Below are 19,935 nucleotides of genomic sequence, written 5' to 3' on the forward strand. Positions count from 1 at the left end.
TACAGGCTTTAATTGAAAGAACTTTTATTCTGATGAGCAAATTATGACATATGAAGTGCATAATTTGATTTGTGCATAGTTTTATTCATAATCAGCCAAAAAGTTGTAATCACAGAGGTGCCATCAACAATTTGAAAATCTGTTGATGTCTACAGTGATCTGTACCTGAATACTCTCTATATACTGTGTTTTCAACCATAATTTTGATAAGGGAATAAGGGATGCACCTACAAAATTGGCCGAAAAAGACTGCCTGGTTTTTGGAGGACAGGATAAAAAATAACAAAAAAAAAAAAAAAGGAAGACCTTTCTAGACTGAAAACAGGACTAAAATTGAAGAAATGGCATTTAATAAAGACAGCTGTGATATATTATGAAGTAGAGATCTGTGTACAATGCAAAGTGAGTAGGCAGTGGTCCCACTGTATGCCATTAGGATTAGGGTGGAGGCAAGAGCAAAAGGTTGTGACAAAAATGGCAACAGTTATGCTGTTAAATATTATCAGGGCTACCATGTGAAAACCGTGGGAGGCAATTCTGTTGTATTTGCTTGGGTAAGGCTTTTCAACTAAAGGGAATTCTCTACACTTGAACTCAGCACTTAAAGTTATGAACAAATACAGAAAGTCCAAAGCAGTTGAGACACCAAAAAGAGAAAATGCATCTTTTGGGGACCTGGATTTTTTCTGACTCAAATGACAGTACTGGAAAGGAACATACTTTGGCTATAAACTGGAACAAAATCCAAGAATAAACTGCTTGCCAAATTCAGTAAAAGTGGGATAAGATGTAATTAAGTTAACTAAAGGTCTGCATGGTTAGAAGGAAAATTTCCTAACTCCAGAGGTAGTTGCTACAGTTGCTTAGGATCATTGTGGCAACCGTACCTTCCCCATGGCTATGTCCCTGTCAATGTACAAATACTGTCTGGGATGCTGTGGTTATGCTTGATATGGCTTTATGTCCCTATAATTATATGGGAATGTAGAGCTTTCTAGCTCTATTTTTCCAACTGTTACTGCACTAAGCCTCCTCTGCTACGTGATCTAAATCCTACTATATCTTTTAATTAGGAAGTTTCCTTCCTGCATATATTGCAACTACTTTTTTTTTTTAAATTTATTTCAGTACTAACAATGATAATTTTTAGGATAAAGATAACACCTTTACCCATTCCTCTAAATACTGCTCAAAAAGCTGAAGTTATTATGGTCCGTATTCAAAAAGCAGAGGCACAGAAAGATTATGGGTTTGCTGAAGGTTTGTAAAGTGCCCTGGCAGCAAAGCCAGGCACATCACCCAGAAGACTGTCTCCTAGGCCTATCTCTGGCTTCCAGACCACATTATTTATCCAATAAATTATGCTGATGAGGAAGAAGTGCCTAATTCACAGCTCAGACACAGGTTGTTTTTTCTAGTAACATGGAGAAACCATAACTCTCTGAATGTAGAGGAAGTCCTAGCTGGTGGCAGTCCAAGGTAAAATCCATTCCACAAATCTCTCACAGAATGAAGGTTAATACAACCTGAGAATTGAGGCCATGATGTTAAAGTATAATTACCTCCTTTTTTCTCTGATGAAAAACATGTTGTTCTGATTGTGAAACTGTCTATGATTTGATTTGGAAAAGTAAGAATACTTGATGTCAACAGAAACTAATATTGTCCAATTAATTAATTTACCTCATGATGCAATATGTAATATAATATGTTTTCTCACAGTATTGTGCTTTCACAGACCTGCCATTCACTGTAAAGGTTACTATCTTTCTTTTTATTTCTGTACAAAAGCTAACTGTAAAACTTGAAATCTTTCTGGGAAATTGCTTGGATACACAAAGAACATACAGGCCTGATTTTCAATTTTCAGTGTTTTCTGAGATTCATATAAAGGGTTTTTTGTCAGCTTCCCTTAGTTAGATGTGCAGAAACAGGTCTTCCAGGGTTGCGGTTTATTTTGAAACTTTCTCACAACTTTTATAATTGCAGATGTACATTAAGATAAAGTGTCAGTTCTTTTGCAAGAGTCTGTTACAATTTGTAGATTCCCATGTTGCTCCGTTTGCTGCTTTATAAAGAATGCTGCCTGATCAAGAGCGAACCCAATGAATGCCATAAAAGTGCTGCTTTTTCAATGTTTTTGCTTTCTGTTTTTTACAGACTGCTGTGTGAACAATAGGAGTAAGGAGGAAAGAGCTTGACCATGTTAATTAATTATTGTTGTGACATTCAGTGTTTGTTTTGGAAAAACTTCTGAAAATCTTATGAAGAGATGAATGCTTCATCCTGGTGGGTATTCTTCACATATCCGAAAACTATGTTTCAGTGACCTTACCATGGCATTTTCCATTCCTTTTCTATTCTTCTCCTTCGTCCCTTCTTTCTGTATCGATTGCAAGCAGCCTGTGCTTGACGAGATCAAAAAATAGCCATACAGTATAGTCCAGACAAAGTAATTGCAGCGACTTCAAAGAAGATTTCTTCAGTCTTCTAGTGGCAATCAAATGCCCAATGTTCCAGGAAAAGTCTGTAAGAGAAGATGGTTATCTAGCATGCTATTGAGCAACCTGGTACTACCTGCCTGCACCCAGGATCCTGCCTTCCCAGAAGTGTTAGAACAGGCACTGACAGCTAAACCCAAATGCTTTATTTAGGTTAAACAGATTCTGGAATGACCACACACCTCTTACTGGTGTCAACTAGCTAATAGCAAGATTAGTATAAACATTGATCAATTTAGTAGGGAGGGAAAGAGGAGAAACATCACCATTTAGCCTGATTCAATAGATTTCAGAGTGTTTATGGCAGCAGGAGATGGTGAGCCATGCAGGGATGGCATGTACACCTACTAGGGTGTACAAGGCAGGTATGTGTGTTTGACAGGAGCATGCCCACAACAGAAGAGCTTTGGCACTGGGCATAAATACGTCTAAGAAATGAGTGATACATCTGTGTTCTGTTTAGCTCGGTCAAATAATATCCATAATTTGTCATTCAAGTTGTTTGAATATTAATTTTTCACGATATAGATCCAGCTATAAATTAGTCAAACAATGTTTGTTCGATAATTTAAATTCTCTAGTGTTTCAGGAAATAGCTGGTTAAATTATTGATGGTTATTTCCAAATTATTCACTCAGCCTTAATAAACTGCTGAAATGTTGGTCTGAGTAAGTTTGCTCCCACTGGTATTGTAGCAGTGTACCTACATATGCCTCAGTCCCATGATGAACATTTCTGATGGTTTTTGGTTCACAACATGTTCACCAGTGGCCCTTATGCCAACTGCACTGACTTCTTAGACTTGCTCTTCCCTGGTTTGCAAGTAGTGCCTTATGAGCAACCCTGTGGGTTCTGTACTCATTTATGAAAATTTATGCATGATATAAATATTAGCAAGAAATAAATATAAGTGATATTAAGTGTGAAATCACCCACAGTTTACACAGAGCCCGGACGTGATGGGACAGCCTCATCGCACGACAATTTGAAGTGTGAAACTGCCTGCAACTGCTAAATCATCTTCCTTTATTTATTTAGGTGAAGTAAAATGTCCCTGTGCTTTCAACAGTCGTCCGCCTGCATTTACCCAGATGCCTTCCTCCTGCAGGACACCCCATTGCTTCCTGCAGCCCCTGCCTTGGGAGAAGCTGGGTTTGCTCAGGGGAAGCCAGGAAGCAGAGGAGGGCACGGGGCCAGGGCCGAGCACTGTGTCCTGGGTCAGGATGGCCCCAGGGAGGGTGCTGCTAGGTCAGGGCGCAGCAAGGGGATATTCCAGGGCCAAGGTGCTAGAGGACATCACACACACATCCTGGCAGATGCACTCCCGCTGGCCCTGCTGCTGGGTGCAGGAGGGGGGTCTGCTCACAGAGATCCTGAGGACAGGAGAGATCGGTCTGTCAGACTCACAGACACTGGTCTCACTCCCTCCTCCATGTAGGCTCTTGTCGAGCTTGCTCTCAGCAGAGGGGTTGGCAGGCAATGGTTTTGCCATGTGTACCGCCTCTCAGTAGCCAGCTGCGTCTGCTTTTCTGCTGCTGAGCAGCTGCAGGAGGACGTGGTCACAGTATCCATTGCTGTCTGATCTCTTGCAGTTTCTGTAAGTCACTTGGGCAGGAACCCGAACAGGAAATATTTTCGAGAGTGCAAGGTGCATTTTAGCAGCAAAACCGAAACCATCAATGTCAAGTCTGAAAAACAGATGGCTGATAAAAGTAAAATACAGTTCATTCAGGAAGCACATAAATTGATGCAGCATGTTAATAACTCAGTGGCTTGGGTGGCTGCACTGTTTCTGACACAGCAAGACCACCCCACTCCTACAGAGCACAAGCTGAGTTGCTGCTTTAGTAAGGTACCTCTTGGGAGAGGGTCATGTTGTTCCTTTCAGCTTCTTCATCTATAATCTCCCCGTACCTTGGGAGGCCAAGGATCCGCCAGAACTGGGAAAGGAAGCACTGAATGTTGTAAAGAAACCTGGTGTTGACACAGGGACCTTTATACAGCCAGCTGTAAGAACGAGACTTCTCTGGCCTGATCCTGACCACATCACTTGTGAACAACTGCACAAAAATCAGGGATACTGCCTGCCTACTTGTATGCCTATGGGCAAGGGTGGCCCTGGGGTGCCCTGGAGCAGAATGCTCTCTTGGGCCTCTCACTGGGGTGCAGAGGGTCTCTCAGCTCCTCTGGGCAGCCAACCCCAGGATTAGTAGTTCAGGGTGGGACAGCACTGTGAAATGTTTGCCAAACCCTTGTATCCTAGAGAACATGGTCCAGCCTTACCAGCAGGCTCACGGCACCAGAAAATGGAGAAGAATCTCATCTCACATTCAACCTTGAAGCTGCCCTTACCACAGAGCACCTACCATACACTGTGACTCCCCCATCTCTAAGCTCTTACAGAGAGACCTGCTTTTTTGCTTTTTCCAGAAAAAAACATGACCAGTTTTTGACAAAGCAGTTCTTTAAAAAGTGGTTTGTTTTTCAGTTGAAGGAAAAAATTCTCTTGAGGGAAATATCACTTCCCAATTTGTTCTGCTAAGCAGCAGAGATGTGCAGAGCACAGCAGAGATCTGCAGAGCAGGAGCATGGTCAGCAGCTTCTCCCAGCAAAGTCAAAGCACCAAAGGTTCGTATATGGGAAGGATGCCAGGAAGACAGAAGTATATTTGTATGTCTGTGTGAAAAATCCTCATATCATATAGCAGTACTCACTAAAAAACATCTACTGGGTATCACAAATTTGATGCTCCTTATGTAATTAGGAGCTGCATGGGTATAAAAATGTCTCAGATGTAAAGGATGAGTAATTATCTAAATTCCTGCAAGTAACTGCAAGTCCAAATTCCTCAGCAATCTCTGAGCAGTTGCAGCCTGCTTTGAACATGCCCTGCGCAGGATGATGAAATCAAGGAGGCTTACAGCAACTTCAACTAAAAAAAAAAACCCCAACCCCAAACCCCCCAAACAAACAAACAAAGAAACCAAACCAAAACCAAAACCTAAAACCCCCCCACACTTTTCTTCAGAGCAGCAGAAGTGAGAAAATACCACAGTTTTTCGGATCTGCTTTTAGACACAAGTCTTTCCAGGGCTGGGAAGGAACCTGACTTGTTGGGGTTCACTGCTGACACAGGTCCCCCGAGGTCCGCACTGCGGTTTGGCTCCCGGGCACTCAGGCACAGGCAGAGCACAGGGGCAGGGGCTGGAGCTCTGAGCTTCACCTCTCTGCAGGGCAGCAGCTCCAGCTCCTCCGCCTGCTTCTCAGGCTTGTTTGGTTTGGTTTTGCTAAGCACTGCTGCTTTCAGTTCCTCTACAATAACGGAGCTTGTGTACAGAGAGGTCATCCTCAGGTCAAGCCAGGATCTTTCATCTTTTTTTCAAACCTGGTATGCAGACAAGCCTTATCCTGTAGAGATAAAGTGAATTTAGGCATTTTGAAAAAGATACTGGAAAATGCTAAAAATAATCATTGGACCATAGCTTTTGAATCCCTTCTTTTTTTCTGTGAGCATCATTAATGTGTTGTAAACGTGGACTAAATGCCCAGTGTCCCTGAAAAGAGCACAATAACAGCACATCTGGATCAGAATGGTTTTGTAAAAAACATTATTAAAATGAACTGACAGGATTAACCGCTGTAACTGAAGAAAATAAAATCCACATTTTCCCACTGAATGTGAGCTGCATTTTTACCATATAGGGCAGTATGAGTCTCTTTTCAGTTGCTTGCAAGAATCGATCCAAACTATTTTTTTCCTGATTTTAACTTCAAGGCTAATCAGTATAATCATCTTCTGTGACAACCCAGTGAGCTCTGTGGTGGTGATGGTTGTTGTTTTGCTAAACATCTCCCTGAGAAATAGGTTTTGGCCAAAAGCAATGTCATGTGTTGTCCCCGCTCCTGTGTCTCACTGTTGTGTATCTAAAGTCTGTGCCCAAGGGCAACTTCTTTCTCCCTGGCTGTTGGGATATTTCTCTGAGCAAAGGTATTAAACAATTCTGCTTTTCTGCTGTTATTCCCTGATTAGGCAGCTAAAAATTGGGTTAGCATTGGCATGGAGGATTTATTTCAGGTGCTGTGTGCTCACCGAGGAACCCGCTTGGTCACTGTTCTCAAGTGTGTTAGGGAAACATCTGTAGACTCAATCCTGTTTTGGTGGACATCGTGCAAGCACACAACCAGAAAGTGTGCTTGCCCTGCAGAACCTTGGTTCTGCAGAGGAAGAACAGACTGGAGTTGAAGTGTGCTCAGATAGCTGCTGATGTAAGTTAAATTTATCCCAAAATGTTGAGTGTCAGAGCAGCAGTCTCAGATGGTGTCAGGTTTGCTGGGCCATCTTGCACTGCTGTAGTGCCACTGCCCTGGGAGGGTGGGGGGTTAACTCAGAGACCCAGAATACAGTAACACCAATTACCAGCACCCAGTTTGATGTCCAGCTTACCATGGACAGGTTCATCAGCTGAGAGGAGGTTCTCAGTGAGCAAGAGACGTGTATGAGGTGTGAGTCGTGACACTAACCCAAGACCACAAATCCCTCTGCTTAATCTCACTGGCCTCGTGATGGTTCTCTTTCCTGGCAGAAGTGGGAAATCTTCTGGGGAGCCCACTGCCTGTCCCACTCCTTCCCGTAGCACCACTTGCAGACAGCAAAGCAACCATGCTACAGCCCAGGTCCACCATGGTAAACCAAAGGGATACTGCACAGCAGGAGGGGACACTGTGGTGCTCCAGGAAAGAAGCAACCAGAGAAACTGAGAGAATTCTTGTTTCAGCAGCAGAAGAAAGATAAATTATTTCACTGATGGACCGCCATGCTTTATTTTTGATCTTTTATTATTGATTTTAAAAATGCCCTGGCTTGCTGAAGTTACAAGTTTGTGGAGGACATCTTCTGTTGTGAAAACTGGAATTAGTGTTAACTTCTGTGGGAGCAGGGCTGAACCTCATAAGCACAGCCCTCCACACATCTGATCTTCGCTTGACCAAACCTGGGAGCAGTATAACCAGTCCTGGGATTGCCTGTACAATGCAAAGGCATTTTAAGGGCCATAAAGGGCCCCAGATGTGATAGGATCAGACCCTACAGATGCAATAGTAATAGGTGATCAGGTATGAAGAAGTTTGCGTGGCTGAAATTGGTGAGAGAGCAAAGGGTACTGTACCAGTGTCTTGCCAGCAGTCATGTAGTTTAAGTGAGGGTAGGGAAGTTGCCTCTTTGGCTGTGGTGACTGAGTAACTCCTCCCTTTCTGCAGCTGGATTCATCAGGGACAAGATAGCCAGAGATCATTTTCTTTTGAAGACAACAGAAGAACAGCAGAAGTTTTTTGGCTGCCCAGCCGAAACTCCAACTGGAGTGTCAGACCACAGCTTAACTGCTGGAGAAGATCAATGGAATATTGTCACAGCAAGGAGGTAAGGGATGTTTGTGAGTATCATACAGCCATTCCAGCTGTGCCATCTCCCTGGACAGCCACACTGCAGAGGGCAAGTTCTGAGTCATGGACAGGTCCAGCTGGCCCCAGGCAGAGCCTGGCAGAGCCTGGCATTTAACTGGAAAGTAGAGAAGGCATCTGCCTGCGCTGCCAAGCAAGACAAGGCACCTTTGTTTCCCAGCCATGACCCCCTCAGCCTCAAAATGTGGAGGGTTTTCTAGGGAAAGAAAATGGAAGAATTATACACATTTACCACCCCTGCCCACTCCCTTCCCCTTTGTTCTCACCAAATCTTGTGCACTGTTTCATTAGGACAGTATTTGGCTCCTGCAATATACACGAGCACATCCACAAAATGCAGTGAGTCAAACCAACTACCCATCTTCTTTTGCAATTTTCTTGATTTTCTGGATATCCAGCATGTCTGAGCACCTGCTTAGACACTGCCAGAATTTGGCATGGGAGTGTAAAATGATGGATCCTTTCCATATCTCTGGGATTCTTTACAAAGTGCAAGGAATCTGTGCAAAATGAGATCATCCAGCCAAAGAGAGTGAGAGACAACTGAAATGAAGGATACACACCTGCACCAGGCAATTCAGCAGTAAATAATGAACAATTACCTCTCTGCCTGCTGCTTATCTGTGGCTGTCATAGTGCCCAAGATGAGAAGGGGAGTATTCCCTTCTGCAGGTTGTTGGTAGTCTCTGCAGTCTGTGGACAAGGCAAGAAGCAAAAAACACGTTGCTGTCCCAGGCATCAGAAAGGTTTCCCTTGGGCCAGCTGTCTTTGTAAAAGCACCAGGATAGCTTTGGTTTGCTAAATTTCAGGCACCAACAAACCTGTATAGTAGGTTTGCAGTGTAAAACATCGAAAAAAACTATTCAGTGAGCCAAAAGTCTTGCAGTCTCTGGTGTAACCAGCTGAATTAAGTAGAGCTACATGGGGAGAGGGTGGAGGCTGTGAATTTCGTCAGTCTGAGAGATCTCTTTGAAACTCTCACATTTTCATCATAGAAAAAAGGAACATCTGGACATATTGTGCAAGGGCCACATTCTGCTTTCAGTCGTGCTGAGGCAAACCCAGAGCTGTCCCAAGGGGACAATTCAAAATTCACACCAGATAAACAAGAGCAGGATCTGTCACCATATTTTTGACTCCGTTCCCTAAGCTTAACCTGTTTGTGCCCTGTGTGCACTCATTTTCTGAATGCACAGAATTGTTGTCTTCTTAATGAGTCAAAGGAGCAGGAGGGAAAATTTAAGAAGTCTCCGGTTTTTCGTTAAATTGAATTTTTCATAGTTCTTAGCATTCTCCAAAAGCCTATGTCCTGTATCACTCTTTCTGAACTTCTTTTCTCACCTCGGCAACCTGTAAATTATTATTGCTACCTTCCTGCCCCTCTACATTGCTTATTCTTCTTTATTTTCCACTTCCAGTAAACAAGAGTGAACAACAGAGAGTTTTGTTGTTGTTTTTATTTTCCCACTGGCTCCAGAGGCCTCAGCTAAGAAAACAAAACAAGACAGCTTGCTCAGGGCCATGCTGGGAATTGTACTTTTCAACTGTCTCCACTGTATGCCTCTGACACTCTACAAAATATGAAGAGCTGAGGGAACAGGAAGAGGCTGTCAAATGCAGCAGTCTTGTGCTCATTTGATTTATCTCTAATTCCTCTTAATTCCTCTTCTTATTCTCTGACTGCACCTTCAATTCTGCCATCTTTTGGACAGAGCCCAATTTGAAGCTGGAATTTTTTGAGTGAAAAGTAATGTCAGGAGTAAGACTCACAAGCAGAGCATGATTTTTGGAGATCTACTCTTAACAACTGAGGAAGTTCAACTTCTTTCACCAGGGTGGCTCAAACACTTAGTGAAACCAGGGTCTCTGTGAAAGTATTCTAAAAAGAAAGGAACCAAAAAGGCTTAGATGCAGTCTTGCATCCTGAGATGCTCAGCAGCAAGAAACAACCTAGTTCCATCCCAGGTTCTGCATGTAAGAATGTTTTGCTGTGTTTTGGTGTGACATACTGGGGCTCAGACTGTGCCCACTCTGCTTTTCCTTCTTGCATGGCTGGTGCATTACTCCTCTAAAAATTTTTTTCTAATGTTTGTATTTATAATGGGGAAAAAGGAGTATTTGCTACAGAAATCCCTGCAAAGAATATGGGCAGCAGCTTTTCCATCTTCCCTCCACTGCTTTACCATGAGGCACCTGGGAGCTTGTAATGCATTGTGCTTGATGTCATGGCAATTCTGAAATATCTGCCTCTTTTCCTGAGAAAGAAATGTCCTTGCCCTCGTAGACATGAAAAAGCATCTTCATACAGACCTTTCCTGATGCTTCTCTTTGCCAAAACCAGAACAGTGCAGCAGAAGTCGATGCTCGAATAGCCTTGGCATAAGGACATTCTGATGCATATAACGCATACGATTAAAAAAAGTTAGCACAAAGAAGTGGTTGTTATTTTGCTTAAACTGAGCTCAACTCAGTAGCTAATTAAATACAGACTTTTTCCATGGTTATATGCAGTTTTCAAATTCCTATAACACAAACTGTTTTAGAGGATAAGTTAAATACAGAATGCATTGAGTTTGGTAGAGAAAGTTTAAAGGTCTGCATTTTCCCACCAAAGCTATTTCATATCAGCTACAGAGTGGGGGTGTGTGTGTGGAGGGGTTATGACCTCTTTTATTTTTACAACCATTGCCATGATTTCATAATACTGGCAGCAGTCACTTCAAGCAAGGGACTAGACTTTATTACTATAATTATATGCTAGTATGTGGGCATAAAACAGAAAAACTTTTCTATAGATAAATGCCAGTAGCAAAATCCTTTTGTCCAACAAGCAGTCCTTTAGCAGTGTTATGAATATTATATTAACCTCAGTAAAAGCTATGCCAGAAATGTCTACTGTACATGGCACAAGTCCTGTGCTCTTAGGCAGCTTTGTTCTGAGAAATGAACAGCACTGAGAGCATGCAGCACCTTTTCTTTGCAGAGCATGTCAGAGATGTTCACTCATGAATCATAGTGGTCCATTGTGAGAGGTAGTAACACCATCTGAAACAGGGGAAAACAGGCAGGGGGTTCAGTTGCTGTGGGTTTGTGCTGATAGTGTGGTGCAATGCAGGATAATACAGGGTGAGACACAGGGCTCCAGCCAGCCCAGCACCCATGAGCATACTGAGTTTCTGGGAGGCACAAAAAGGAAGGATGTATCCTGTAGGGATGATGAGGCACTGAGCCCCGTCCCGACTGCCCCCAGACAAACCCACTGTGCTGGCAAGGCAGATCCCACCCATGTGGGAGCTCCATCAGCAAAGATGAAGGGGTTGAGGAATCAGAGAAGACAAGAGCTTTATTGAGGTCCATCACTCTGCAGCTTCTAAAGTCTCTAAGCCCAGCTGTGAGAGTTGCAGAGCCACTGGCCTACCAGTCCCCTAAGCCTGACTTGTGTGAAGCTGGGCTTTTGGTGATGCATGAAACTAAAGGGTACCCTGCGCAGTTCACAATCTGGGTTGGAAGACCAGGGCCCAGGCAGGATGGTCCTTGCAGCACAAAGAGAGCTGGGAGAGGTGGCAGCAGCTGACCTTCAAATGTGAGAATGCTAAAGAGGGAAAATTTTTAGTGTGAGCAAGAGCCGACTTTGTCATCTGAAGTGATTTTAGACTTGTTGACTCCTCTCATGAATCTGCACCACTCTTTGGCAGAGTGGGACTGATGGCTGGTGAGGCAGGGGCCTCAGCAAGGGACTGGTCCCCTTAGCAAAGGCTAAGCAGGAGTCACTAGCAATTTAGCAAATAAAATCACATGACTAAAAAAATTGATATTAACCACAACAAACCGTGATCTTGATTTTTTTCACATTTCCAGTAACCCTGTCCCTGTTTTCAGTAAGGTGATAAAGGAATACAGAGTAGTATATCTATCTTTGAGGAATTTTAGTGGTTTTTCTCCAGTGCCTCTTTCCAGTTGTATTAAATTTTCTTTCAGTGAATTACATAAATAACACATTACATTGAAAAATAGATCAATTCAACTTTGTCTCATGTTAGCTGGAGTTAGTAAAATTACTTTTTGTGAATATTTTGCAATATCATTTTGAGTGCTTTATTTGTTAGTGATCTGATTTGAGAGGTAAAATTATTTTTATGTATTTGCCTGATATGGAAGCATATGGAAGCAGTATTGATGTATGGCTGAATAACAAGCTGTTATTATTAACCATTTGTTATCAGTCCTATAAACCATGCACTACCCAGTGTGTTCTGTGTTGTGTTTCTGCTTGACTGAAACTTTTTAAAAGAGAATTCTGGATATTTTATATATATATATATATATATATATATATATATGTACATAGGAAACTCTTCCACAGGAAGGCTGCAGCTCAAGTGGGCACTCACATCAGGAGGCAGCAGAGAGATGCCCTGCAGGCTCCCCCACCAGGCTGCAGCACCCTGTCAGAGAGGCAGTGCTGGGAAGATATCTATCCCCTGCAATGTATGCAGATGTTGCTGCTTCTCAGCTGCCTTTCAGCACCCTCATAGCACAGAATTTTGCAGCTGTGGCTGGCTTATGGCTGCCATGATGGGGGTTTTATATCAACTTTTATTTATGTTGGAATTTTACGGTGATGACAATGAAGTGGGCAGTACACATTCAGGTGTCAATGAACTTCATTGCCTCTTCTCACTTAGAACTCCAATTATCTTGGTTATAGGATTGCTTGCCTGGTTGTCATTTCCATTGCACAAATAGTGTGAACAATTTACACCTAAAGGCCTGATTCTGCTGTGCTGATTTTAAAAGTCATACTTGCTCGATTTTCACTATGGTGGATCTGGTATTGACAGGTATTGACAATCCTATAACGATGTTGAAGCTTGAATCAAAAAGGAAAAGTACCACATGCAGAAGTCACTCTGCTGTTCAAGTGTGTGAGGATAACTGAAGTTGATTTGGATTGCTTTTGACACCAGGTACATTTAGGAGTAATTTTAGTATGTAGCATGTTCATGGCTGAAAATAAAAAGTCAATCAGTAAAGACTCCCAAAAGTGTTGGCCAAACATAACATAGGCCAACCCGGTGCTCATGCAAGAATACTGAATTCCCCATGTACTCACCCCACAAATACTGTTGGCATTGCTTCCCTCAACTGGCACAGTCTCTTCCAGGTGCAATGTTCATCCTCACAAGGATCGATGATAGGCCTTACTTAATGTCTGTAACAGATCTTTGCTTCCCATTCAGCAAGATTAATGAGCAAAGACCGCCAGTGGTCTGTGAGATCAGAGTTCAGTTGCTGGTTTCAAGTATTCAACATGAAACTTCAACAATGACTAAAGAGAAAAGGTACAAGATAATTTTATTGTACTGACGTTCTGATAATTATTATTCTCAAACTCCCACCCAACTAGTCTGTCTCATCGCACACAGACAAAAATAAACAGAAACTAGTTTGGTCTCTCTTCTCATACATAGAGCCATAATAGGATTAGTAAAACACCAGCAGGGCAGCAGAGGGCTGATCCGAGGGTCTGTATAACCATCCCACATTGCCAAGTCCCTGGTTAGAAAATGGAAATATATTTGGGAGAAGCCAAGACATCAAAGCATGTCTCCAAATAAGCAATCATTAGGCATAGTCTTAAGATTAGGGCCTACACTGCTCTTTTTTTTCTGTTGAAAGAATAGGAAAGAGTAACTCAAGTGAGAAACCTTGTTCAACAACTAAAACATCTGAGTTTAGCTAAGCATAAAAAATATCCACCTCTGAATTACTTTCACAGCACGCACAGAACAGCAAAGAAGGGAAGCACCCATCTGCTGTGTCAGCAAGGGGAATAAAAGGGGTTTTTACCCTTGCAGTGGAGGTACAGTGACTGAAGAATGGACACAGATTCTTGTCTTAATGTTCTTGTCTTGGTTTTGGTGCATCACTTCAGCAATATATGTGAACCCTTGGCAGACCATGACCCACATACTGGCAGGAGACAAACGCACGCTGGTCTTCACGTGTGAGGCAAACGCTGGGGTTGTGGGAGGAGGTGGGTGCTGGGTGCAGCCACAGGTGGGGGAGCAGAAGAGTCAGCAGGGAAAAGAAACCGCGTCTCTCAAAATGCACCAAAAATATATCAAAAGCCTAGTGACATAGCAATTCCCCCAGACAGTCCAGGGGATTTCCCAACTGCTGTCTTGAACCTGGAAGACTAGCACTTACTGATACAAGCTAAATATTAAACAATGATATTTATTATTTTTAAATTTATGAAAAAAATTTATTTATTAGTATTATATTTATTACTATGGCTACCTGCATTTCTCTTTGATCATCCTTTTTTCCTCCTAGGCGGTTAATTTCCTTTCCCCAGAAATAAACACAACATTATGTGAAAATACCACTCATTGACAGAAGTCTGTTTTTCTGCCCTATTTCTGTGCTCGCAGTGAGCTTCAGTCTCCAGGCCCAATGTGGCATCTCAGGGACAAAGTCCTTTGTTTCCAAATTCTGAGAGGAAATATTTGTGTGTGAACTTTACAATTTGTGTTCACAATTTATCAGAAAAAAATTAAACCCCATAAAATTGTGCAATGCAGTTTGTAATAACATCACACTTCGCAGAAATTGTTTATTACTTGTCTATTTTTAAAGTTATGCGGAGCAGGGGAACCCAGCATACCTCACGTGGGCCACTTCTCTAATTGGGCATGCTGGATACCAAAGGGGACCATTTACATTTGCAGCTGCTGGTAGATATGCTAAAATTAGACTAAATAAAAAACAGCAGCTGCATGGGTAGAAACAAACCAAAGCTGATTCACAGATGAGAGGCAGCTTGGGGGACTCAGGCACTGCAGCTAGATTTGACACAAAGGCTGGTCCAGTGTAAGATCCCTGTGCCTACAAAGACACAATAGACTATAATGGTAAGCCAAAGCTATGTTCAGCTCAACCCCATTGCTGGGGAAATTCTTTCACCACCCTGGACTTCTTTTTCTTTTTCCTCCTTTTTTTTTTCTTAAACATGTGGTACAATGTCTCATTATGTAGGAACACGCTTTCCTTTAACATGTCTGTCTTCTATCCCCTCAGCCTCCCCCACAGTCTTTCCTTGGACAACCACACTCATTGTGGCCAATGCCAAAAAAAGCCCACTCCCTGCTTGTGTCCAGTCCCATACTCCCTGCTAACTCCATGCCAAGACATTGACAGAGTGCAGGATCTTTCTCTGCAGCCATGTCATGGGCTGTTTTTTTATAGGATTCCCTTTTAAAATGCTAGCACAATGGAACTTCATGACCTCTTCTACCAGCAGCTCCATCTCACATTGCCCCATGCATTACATTCAGATAAAAGGATATATTGTGAGATTTAAGGCACAGTCTGTGTTATAGGGAGGAGGGCACAGAAGGGGCAGACTGCATAGGCCGTGCTTTCTGAACAGTCAAACTGGATTTTCCCTGGGCAGAAAACACAAAAAATTCTAACTGGTTTTCATGGGCAGTCTCAGCAAAATTGCTTCCAGCCACGTTTGATTAAAAGGATTCTCTCATGTCATGAAGAGTCGGACTGTCCTGTTCATGGCAATACAATATTATATGGGTTGTACAGGATTCCTGTCTGGTGTGTTTGAGAAATCCATGTAACAGCATAGAGTCAGTGAAGACCTTCATGTCAGGGTCTGCACTCCCTGCTGCTATTGTTTCCAGGAAAGTTTTTAAACTTGGACTCCTCACAAGCACAGTGCCGCGGGAGCAGCCCCGCATAATCTTAAGCACTCCTGAAGTGTGACACAGATCTTTTATCCCCAGGTAACAGAGAGCACCTGCACAAAAGCAGTCTGATGTCAACTCTCAGGCAGCTTTACTTCTACACTTGTGCAAAGTGGAAGAGAATCTTCACCACCTTGCGAGGGCTCAGCTATCCTTTTCTCTTTATCTCCTCTCTGCTTCCACTCCCAGATCCTACTGGGACATTGCCTGGCAGCCACATCACCTCTGCTAGACTACTCCAGCAGCATCCTCCTATCATTTGGCCTGTACACGACTGTGCCAGCTACAGACAAACACATATCTAAGTGCTTTGGACCTAATTCCTGCTTGAAGCAAAAGGATCAAAAGCAAGGCAGAGGTTACCAACAAGTTAATTTGCATTCAACTTCAAACAGAACTTCTGAGCAGATCCTTCCTTCACACTCCTCTGCACATCCACTCCTTGCCCCGGGGTAATTTCCAGCAGAGCCTCGCAGCTGCCTGGCAGTTGCTCTGCCTCTGCAGCGCAGCTGGGTCCCCAGATTAAATTCAGAGCCTGATAGGACAAATTGAGGACTCCTACTAGTAAAGAGCCCACCTTCACAGCTGAGGTAGCAGCACCTGGACTTCCGACTTCCTCCTTCACTGTGAAAAGTCTTATTTAAGTCATCTCCTAAACTCTACAGACTCACCCTCACTCTTTTATAAAATTCTTGGATTTAATACTATTTTCAGCTTTTGGGTCCAGCTTCAGCCAGAAGGTAGGACAAAGTCTTCCTGCCCTCCATGCTTTGGTGCCTGGGCCACTCCCTGGGAAAACAGGCAACAGACAATAAATTCCCTTGGCCAAAAGATGGAGATGAGCCCATATCTCCTATTTGGGGAGCTATTAAATTAGAGAAGGAGTAATTACTGGCTGCATACAGAAGGGACTGCCCAATGTGCATTGGATCTGCATAGGCAGAGTTTGAGGTAACTTGGGAGTGTTCTGCCAAAAACCAGAGGCAACTGTGTTTAAGAAGAGGAACTTTTGGAACTACTATTTTGTTATGAGGCACCACAATTCCACTTAAGCCTTCCTTTAGACAAGTCCTTTCCTTGCTGAGGCTTAAGTGTCCTATTTAATGGTCAATTACCTTGGATGCCAAAGCAGCAGACAGAGTGGGGGCCCTGAGAGCTCTCCCTCTTGGCCAGTTGTAAACTGTGCTGCAAACCTGTTTGGTAGCCCTTGTGTGAATGGGGCCTTTGTTAGCAACTGATGAGTAGGATGTTCAGAGAACTTGGGAAAGTAAACTCACCTAACTAATAATAAAAATACTTTTCAAATTTGCCAGGCTTCTTTGCCTCAGGCAAGAACAATAAAGTCAATGAATTGTTTAATGTGAGGAAATAACAAGAGAGGGAAGAAAAAAAGCATACTATTCCCTGATGCTGTTTTGGAATTTCTCTTGTGTAGATCCTCTTCTGGATTGACAATAAAAATCTTTGGCATGCATCCTGCAGAGAAATCAAGAAGGATAACAGAAATATATGATTCTGTTGAGAGCTATAGCGATTCCTAAGCATAGGGATGGACTCTCTGATGTAAGACATTTTTCATTTGTAGCTGGAGTGATCCTCTATCTGGCAGGCACATATTTGATTTTGAATGTTTTAACAATCCAGAGTACTTTCATGGGAACACTCACAATGACATGGAGAGCTGTTTCAAACTGCAGTCCTCCTCCACAAGAGGCCCAGAGCAGGCACTAATTAATGGGATGGGTGTAGCACATACCTGCCTCTGGTGGGAAAGAACTGAGCCTGAGAACTGCATCTCTCTGCATATCCAACCAACACATTCTCTTCCCTCTAAAGCCGGAAGGGCAGAAAATAATTTTAATACTTAAGAAGAGGCACAATCTCTGCGTGTAAGGCAGGAATTGATTTAGAAATTGTCCTTCTTCTGGCCTGGACAACATTTCCACCATTTCCCCATCACTTTTCACTGTCACCTCCCAATTTAAGACACAACAGCCCTGAGCATTTTTAAGAGGCAGACATATACTAAGAGCTTGCAGACTAAAGCAAGCACTAAACTTGTTAGCTAACTAATCTTCTGCTTTGGAAAACTTCTTTGATTCTTTGAATTCTGCATTTTAAGTGACTCCTTACATAATTTACTATGCATTTTCTGTCTTTTCCTAGATAGTAGATTGGTAATCCTGGCTTGAATGAGAAGAACAAATTTCTAGGTCGTAGTTTCTGTTATTCTGCAATTCTTAGTTAAATACCAATGGATTTTTTTCTTCTAATAGCAAAGAAATAGATGAAAGAGAGAGGTTGTTAGCTATGCCAATTTTTGATTGTGGTAAAAGGATCACAAAGATGAACTAATTCTTATTCTTATGCTTATTCTTATTCTTATTCTATAGGCTGTCCACACGGGGATGTGGGAGGAAGGGCCTTTTCTGCAATGCATAATGGTGCACTATCTTGCCAGACCATTACAGTGTGGAGTAAGAGCACACTGCTCCATGCTGGAAAAAGCCAGGGGCTGGTTCCTCTGTTGCTGATTATTTCTGAGACTAAAGATCTCAGCAACACCTAGGTCTGGGCAGTGCTAAAGGTGGAAGAGCACAAGATGCAATGCAGTGGCCAGAGTCTTGTGGTACGGCAGTCACACTGCTAAGCATGCCTAAAACTACCCCAGGTTTCCAGTCTCTTGGGTCAACTTTGTCAGAATATCACAAACCCCAGGAATATGGTCTTTAAATGGGAAAACCCAGACTTGATGTGTGATATAGAATACAACACTTCTCCACACTTTGCACAGAGAGAGACAAGCCCCACTTCAGATGCAGCAATTTTTAGTGGCTTCCTGGGTTGCAGTGAAGTTCACACTGTCCTGTCCTGATCCCTAGAAGAGCCAGGTTTTCTCCATCATATTAAAGGTTCACGTGTGGGTCCACTGTAGTGAGGCCTCTGCACTCTATGTCTTTCACTGACCACTGTCACAGTTTCCCCTAGCCCATTGTGCCTCCCAAGGCTGTATACATGCCCAGCAGCTGGGCAGGATGTCAGCACCCCACATGACACTCACTGTCAGACCCTCTTTCCTTGCAGGCACAGTGAGCAAGACAGACAGACAATCTCTCTACCATGTGGGATGACATTGCACGCTGCAGGTGGGAGCTCTACTGCGGGGTGGACAAGAGGGAACACTGAAGGCTGGGTGCTGAAGCCCTGGAAAACATGGGGCTGTAGTTTGTAATCCCAAGGGAAAATTCAGCTGTAAGTGCAATGCAGTGGCAAGCCTGGTCTGAAAGTGCCTCTCCTCCCCACCTCTCCCTCCTGCTACAATGGGAGGATGCCCAGTGCCAGCAGTAACATTCCAGTAAAGCTGCAGCTGGTGCCTCCATGCACAAGGCAAGCTGCAAGTTCCTCAGCTCTGTGATCACCATCAACAACGCATTCACAGGAGAGGACAGGATGGAAGAGTCAGACAGCTAACAGTGCTCTCAGGCTGCTCAATGGCACCACTGTGTCTCCACTCACTGACAGGGGCTGTGCGTGTGCACAGGGTCGTACGCTCCCAGTGAGGATACACCAGTAGGGCTGGTAGGTTGTGTCCTAATCTCAAGGCAGCCTCAGCCCAGGCTGTCAAGTTTGCTCAGACTGAAGGAAATCATGTTTCTTCCTGCCTCTCCCTCCTGCCCCTTACTTAAGTAACCTCCTCTGTGGCTTAAGAAACAGGCCCAGATGGCAAACACCCTGCAGCTGTGCTGCCCAGGCAATAGTGCGAGGAAACAGGTCTCATACAGCAGGAGTAGCTCATGGACTTGTTGGAGCCTGTGGAGAGCAGGACTGCTTTAATCACCCTTTCTCCAGGTAAACTGTCTACTTTTATTCAGCTTTATTTTTTGTGTACCCCTTGTTTTTCCCTCCCATTTGATGCAGCTAATTCAGCTCTGGTCATAGGTATTTCTGCAAAGCTTTCCATGCTCAGGGACTCCATTCACACACAGGGGTGGAAAACTTCAGGTATTTTCTTTTCCCCACCATGCCTTCACACACTCTTTCTAGACTGCGCGCTACCTGACCATCAGTTCAAGTCTAAATACTTAACCCTCAAAATCTGCTGAACCCCTACTTCATGTGGATATGCCTTAGTTCAGGTATTGACTTCACCTTACAACAGGGGGACTATTCATGTGAGTCAAGGTGCAGGAGATACATCCTCATCCTTCTCTATC

The 19,935-nt window shown here is 43.4% G+C and overlaps 1 long non-coding RNA gene across 4 annotated transcripts; it reads right to left on the reverse strand.

The window, feature by feature from the left end:
* Positions 1-1,937: 1,937 nt before the first annotated feature.
* LOC121664771 lies at positions 1,938-8,976 on the reverse strand. 4 transcript variants are annotated; one of them, XR_006016122.1, is made up of 4 exons: positions 8,780-8,976; positions 8,561-8,651; positions 3,909-8,458; positions 1,938-2,527 (listed from the first exon to the last, which is right to left on the reverse strand). It is a non-coding gene; the product is annotated as an uncharacterized LOC121664771 (long non-coding RNA). The 4 variants fall into 4 exon arrangements; XR_006016121.1 differs by having other exon boundaries at positions 3,909-7,523; positions 7,667-8,651; XR_006016120.1 differs by having other exon boundaries at positions 3,909-5,909; positions 7,667-8,651; positions 8,780-8,973.
* Positions 8,977-19,935: the final 10,959 nt, after the last annotated feature.

This window comes from Corvus kubaryi, unplaced genomic scaffold (genome assembly GCF_017639235.1).
Source record: "Corvus kubaryi isolate FWS band 111438036 unplaced genomic scaffold, C.kubaryi_AGA036_p1.0 37308, whole genome shotgun sequence".
NCBI classification, from domain to species: domain Eukaryota; kingdom Metazoa; phylum Chordata; class Aves; order Passeriformes; family Corvidae; genus Corvus; species Corvus kubaryi.